Source organism: Neophocaena asiaeorientalis, unplaced genomic scaffold, assembly GCF_003031525.2.
Source record: "Neophocaena asiaeorientalis asiaeorientalis breed wild unplaced genomic scaffold, Neophocaena_asiaeorientalis_V1.1 scaffold680, whole genome shotgun sequence".
Taxonomy (NCBI): Eukaryota; Metazoa; Chordata; class Mammalia; order Artiodactyla; family Phocoenidae; genus Neophocaena; species Neophocaena asiaeorientalis.
In genome coordinates, this window is record NW_020171816.1 from 209,365 (window position 1) to 215,822 (window position 6,458).

General features: G+C 41.0%; 1 protein-coding gene across 2 annotated transcripts in view; it reads right to left on the reverse strand.

Annotated features, from left to right (window-relative positions):
• Nucleotides 1-6,458, reverse strand: part of RBM6 (RNA binding motif protein 6) — a 111,116-nt gene that overhangs the window by 32,573 nt on the left and 72,085 nt on the right. The window lies entirely within an intron of this gene.

Consider the following 6,458-nt stretch of genomic DNA (forward strand, 5'->3'; position numbering starts at 1 on the left):
AAAAAAAAAAAAAAAAAAAAAAAAGGCTATGTGTCAGGCAACGCAAACCAATTTGACGTTTGAAGATGGTTAACATTACAACACAGCTGGCTCCTCTCCAAAAGATTTCAGTTCAATACACTAAGATTATTTCTTCTTGTGGAAAGACCTCTAGAGTTTTACAGATTAAAAAATGCCTTTACCCTTTCCCTACCGACTCCTCATCCCCCAAAATCAGTAGCCAGAACAGGCTATGTATTCATTATTCAAGAACAACTATTTTCTCACAGCAGACTAGGCATGGGGGGGTTCAGTGGTGAACAAAACCTAGCAAGGCTCTCATGAAGATTATTTTTTAAAGCACTAGGACAACAAACAAGTACAGTTTTAAACAAATAAACAGCACATATCTCTATCTGAAATTCTTATCAGGAGAAATACAGAATGGAAAGTGTTCTTTAATATTGCCAGAAGCGAAGAGGGACAAAAAGAGAGTGAGAAAGTTTATGCTAAGAGGTCAACTGTGTGACACAGTTCACCAGGTATAAAGTGCACTGTGAGCAGCACATACAATGGACAAAGCTGGATGTGACCCAGAGAGGAGAAAATGATAAACCACACTTAAGAAAAGTGAGAGAGGCTGGCTTCCCTGGCGGCGCAGCGGTCAGGAGTCCGCCTGCCAATGCAGGGGAAACGGGTTCAAGCCCTGGTCCGGGAAGATCCCACATGCCGCAGAGCAACTAAGCCTGTGTGCCACAACTACTGAGCCTGAACTCTAGAATCTGTGAGCCACAACTACTGAGCCCTCGTGCTGCAACTACTGAAGCCCGCGTGCCTAGAGCCCGTGCTCCGCAACAAGAGAAGCCACCACAACGAGAAGTCCATGCACTGCAACGAAGAGTAGCCCCCGCTCGCTGCAACTAGAGAAAGCCCGGGCGCAGCAATGAAGACCCAACACAGCCAAAAATAAAATTTTTAAATTTATATTAAAAAAAAAAAGTGAGAGAGGGACTTCCCTGGTGGTCCAGTGGTAAAGAATCCACCTTCCAACACAGGGGACGCGGGTTAGATCCTTGGTCAGGAAACTAAGATCCCACATGCCGCGGGGCAACTAGGCCCGCACGCCACAACTACTGAGCTCGTGCGCGTCAACAAGAGAGCCTGTGTGCCGCAAACTACAGAGCCCACATTGCTCTGGAGCCCATGCACCCTGGAGCCTCCGCGCCACAACTAGAGAAGAGAAAACCCGCATGCCACAGCTAGAAAGAGGCCCGCGTGCTGCAACAAAAGATCCCAAATGCCTCAACTAAGACCCGACACAGCCAAAAATAAATAATAAAATAAATAAATAATACATAAATCTTAAAAAAGAAAGAAAGAAGAGTAAGAGAGCCAGAAATAAATAAGATCAAGATATATTCTTTTTCTTGCTAAGATGGGCCTGGCAGAAATGCTAGTGCCTTCAGGAATGGGGCATTCTACTTCTGTCCTCTATAAATCTTACAGTTTACATATAATAAGTCGTAGAATAACTCATACAGAAAAACTACATCCAAAGCTGTCTAGGTAAAATATGGTCTTTATCATACTATAACTTCTCTAGCTTCTGAATATATTGATCTTATATTCAAATTTTAGACACTGACATCAACACTGGTCTATTCCACATCATAAGCTTTAGCTACTAGTCGTAAGTCTATGTGACATTTTAAAAAATACAAAAACAGAAGCATACATTTTAATTATATTTTATTTATATAGTTTATTATTGTTTAGTATAGTTATTATTATTATCAGGATAACTAAAGTTTGAAGAAATAAGTTCCATAACCTAAAAGAATTTGGAATCTGGTTCTTAGCCTGGAAAATTAAGAGACTACAAGTAGTTTCCCAATGCCTATTTGCTTTCTTTTTCTTGGAAGCAAACCCTTGATTTTTAACTGGGTACATGGCTGCCTGAAATAAAGAAGTTTTCCAGCCCTCCCTGCAGTTAAGTGAAGCCATAAATTCTAATACACTGGACATAAGCAGAAATAATACTTGCAAAGTTCAGGAACTATTCTTAAAGGGAGAACCATGTCCATTTTCATCCCTTCTTCTTTTCCACTGGTCAGCAAGTCAAAGTGATGGCTGACACTCAAGCAGGTAGAAATCACAGGTTGAGGATGATAGGGTTACACAACTAAAAGAGCCTGGGTCCCTGATGATCATACCACCATAAGAAAACCTGGATGGCTTAGACTTCATTTACGGTAAAGAGAAATAAATCACCTCATTTTAAGCCACCGTTATTTCTAGTGTTTTGTCACTCACCAAATCTAATCCTAACTGATACAGATGCTTTTGGAAATTATTGGTGATAGGCAGAGGTAGGTATTTTGCCGTAAAGACTATGAAATAAAAAGAAAGCTGTAAATTAGTTAAATAGTGAAACGAAAGATACAAAAAATGACAGTGAAAAAACCGCATGTTTATTCTGCCAGGCATCAATCTTGTATCTCTATCAGTTACCTAAAGGTCCTGCTGTCACTTCACACTCAACAACCATCTTCGTCCCTCCCTTCCAAACGCCTTCCTTTTCCAGATGTTTTATTTCTGTTCAAGGTACTACCGTTCTTCTAACCTCTGAGTGGCCTCTGAGTCTACCCTCCCTCTTGCCCCTCTGTCCAATATCCAGTGTTACCAAACCTCAGAGAGTCTTCTTTCAAACCTGACTTCTTCATTACATACCTGCTCCCAGGCCCTAGTGGAAGCCATTGGCTCCTCACATCTCAATTTCTGCTCCAGATTCTAAAACACCTTTTCCTCTTCAGTTTCACCCCTCTAAGTCAAGTCTATATACTACCACAAGAAGAGTTTCCCTATAGTGTCATTTTGACTTTGTTACATTCTTGTGGTTCCCTCATGTTTTTAAATTAAAGACTAAATGTAAGGCCCTTGACAACCTACCTTGCACTTTCCAAGCTATTCCTTTCACTACTTCCTGGAGTATGAGGACAAGAATCAAACAGAAACTTGGAAATTAGAACAAACAAGATGTGGCAACCTCTGTTAGAATAGAAACAGTATATTACTATCTGCTATCAAAGATAACAAGGTAGAAGCCTAATAGAAGTACCAGAATCTGGCAAGTCAAGAGGCTACTCAGGTTGGGAGAACAAGAGACTTCTACATTATGCAGAAACTAAAAAGATCACTAAAGGCTTATGAAGAAGGAATACAGAGTCAGAAACTACTTTTAAGTTGTATTAATATCCAGAAACAAATATTTATTTAGCACAACATGTGTTGTCAGTTATAGGTCTAAACCATTTAGGCAGTGAAGGAAATAAAAGTGAAAAAAAAGAAACAGTCCCTGCCCTCTTGGATCTTTAAATCCAGAGACGTCTATTTCTGGTAACACCTGCTTTACTGTACATAGATCTTTGTTAGTCATGACCTGGGCACTTTGTCTGGTTTAGCTATTTACTCCTTTATTCCGTATTTCTCAGGGTTCCAGTGCTATCTTGAAACTACCTAAGCAAACGCCTGACAACACAGAGTCCCGTTCCTCCCAAGCACTCAAATGAGCCACAAGAAGCATTTTCCTAGGCAAGGCGCCCAAACTAATGTTCTCTGACCTTAAAGAGGTCCAGCTGAGCTTAGAAACCAGATAGGAACAAACACAAACATTTCTCTGAGCTGGCACTCCTCCAGTTTATAGGGAACCGAACATATCCTGCATTGCTCTGGATTCACAGTGCACAAGAATCACATCGAAGAAGAAAGAAAAAGACTTTTATATCTTTAAAATACCTCAGGAAGGGCTTCCCTGGTGGCACAGTGGTTGGGAATCCGTTTGCCAATGCAGGGGACAAGGGTTCGGGTCCTGGTCCGGGAAGATCCCACATGCCGCGGAGCAACTAAGCCCGTGCGCCACAACTACTGAGCCTGCGCTCTGGAGCCCGTGAGCCACAACTACTGAGCCCATGTGCCACAACTACTGAAGCTCATGTGCCTAGAGCGTATGCTCTGCAACAAGAGAAGCCACTGCAATGAGAAGACCGTGCACCACAACGAAGAGTAGCCCAGACCGCGCAGCTACGAAGACCCAGCACAGCCAAAAATAAATAAATAAAATAGATTTATTAAAAAAAAAAAAAACCTCAGGAATTAGACAACCTGAGCATTATCAGATGCATAGGCAGAAATAATAAATGTGCCATTTAACAGTTGACTATGAGAAGGAGAACCTATAAGGAATGGAAAGAAGAAAACTAGCTGTTCAACCATCAACTGCAAATCCTGGATATGCTCAAAACCCAAATAACAAAGGCTGATGTCCAGGGCAACAAGTGCCCTGAGGCATCTGGCTGAAAATAACAAAACAAAACAACACAAAACAAGACAAAAAACCCAACAACAACAAAAAAGCAATCCATAGTCCAAGGGAGAATTCAAAATGGCAGCATGAATGCCCAAAGGCATCCAAAACAGAACTGAAACCTGGCCATTGGAACTGTGAGTATTCCATGTTTTCAATAACACACCACACCAATATAGGGCCTAATCCATTTGGAGAAAGCTCTTGAAAAAAATACCTGAAAACTTTAGCATTTCCACTCCTAGACATACATCCAAGAGAACTGAAAATGTATGCTTACACAAAAATATTCATAGCAGCATTATTCATAATAGCCCAAAGTAGAAACAACCCAAATTTCTATCAACTAACTAACGGATAAAGAAAATGTGTTACAACCATACAATGGAATATTCAACTATAAAAAGAAATGAAGTACTAATTCATACTACAACATGAATGAACTTTGAAAGTTTTATGCTAAGTGAAAGAAGTCAGTCACAAAAAAGTGTATGATCCCATTTATATGAAACATCTCAAACAGGCAAATCTATAGAGACAGAAAGTAGATTAGGGGACTTCCCTGGCAGTCCAGTGTTTAAGACTCCATGCTTCCACTTCACGGGGCATGGGTACGATCCCTGGTCCGGGAACTAAGATCCCGCATGCCATGCACAGCACGGCCGAAAAAAGAAAAAAAGAAAGCAGATTAGTGGACGGTAAAAGCGTGAAACAGGGAAAGGTGAAGGGAAATGGGAGCAACTGCTAATGGGTGCAGGTTTCTTTTGGGGTGATGAAAACGTTCACGAGTTAGATAGTGGTGATGGCTGCATAACTCTGTGAATATATTATACTAAATGCCACTTAAACTGTACACTTTAAAATGGTGAATTTTAAGATATGTGGACTATATCTTAATTAAAACAAACAAAACAAAACAAAAAAAGCTTTCAGGGCTGCAAGACTATTGCCAGAACAAAGACATTCAGTTATTTCATTCCTCTCTCTTTGCCATACCCTGGCCCCCTTACCTGTCCCCACCCCACAGCCTCTCAGTGAGTACTCTGCCCCCAGCCTTTTCTCCTCTAACTGTGCATACCACTGCCACACTCATCCTCCTTAGCACACCTCGATTCTTGCCCAAAGCTCTGGTTCCCAATGACCATATATAACTGAAAATTAGAGAACTCTAACTAGAAGGGAACATCCATTTTCCCAACAAAAAGATGGCCAAAAGGCAATTTGACCAACCTTTTTTTAAAAAAATTTATTTATTTTTGGCTGCATTGGGTTTATTTTTGGCTGCAAAAGGCAATTTGACCAACCTTTTTTTTTTTAAAATAAATTTATTTTTGGCTGCATTGGGTCTTCATTGCTGCACGTGGGCTTTCTCTAGTTGCGGCAAGCGGGGGCTACTCTTGGTTGCGGTGTGCGGGCTTTTTGTCATGGTGGCTTCTCTTGTTGTGGAGCACAGGCCCCAGGTGCACGGGCTTCAGTAGTTGTGGCACGTGGGCTCAGTAGTTGTGGCTCGTGGGTTCTAGAGTGCAGTCTCAGTAGTTGTGGTGCATGGGCTTAGTTGCTCCGTGGCATGTGGGATCTTCCCGGACCAGGGCTTGAACCCGTGTCCCCTGTGTTGCCAGGCAGGTTCCCAACCACTGCACCACCAGGGAAGCCCAATTTGACCAACCTTGAATGAATAAACTTTAGGGATATGAAATAGCCAAATGCTTACTTAATTTATTAATTAGTTTTATATGTTTAAATTATAAAACAACATGGTCTGAATTACAACTGTACCCCCAATATCTATACACTGGCAGGCATATAAACACAGCAAGGAGCTCAGCAGCTACTGAATGACTGTATCTAGGCAGCAATCAATGAAGTTTAAACTACTAGATGACAGACTGAGGATACACTCAAAATCCAAGTCCACCGACGGGTATATGTTAACAGGAATGAGTGTACCTATTCACCAAGAGAAGTAACAACTATGAAATAGCCCCAAATGGGAAAAAAACCAAACAAAACCCAACCCTCCATGTTCTTTGACAGTGGAACCAATGAATAAATTGTGGTATGTTCTTTTTCCTTCTTTTTTTTTTTTTTTTTTTTTTTTTTTTTTTTTTGGTAGAGC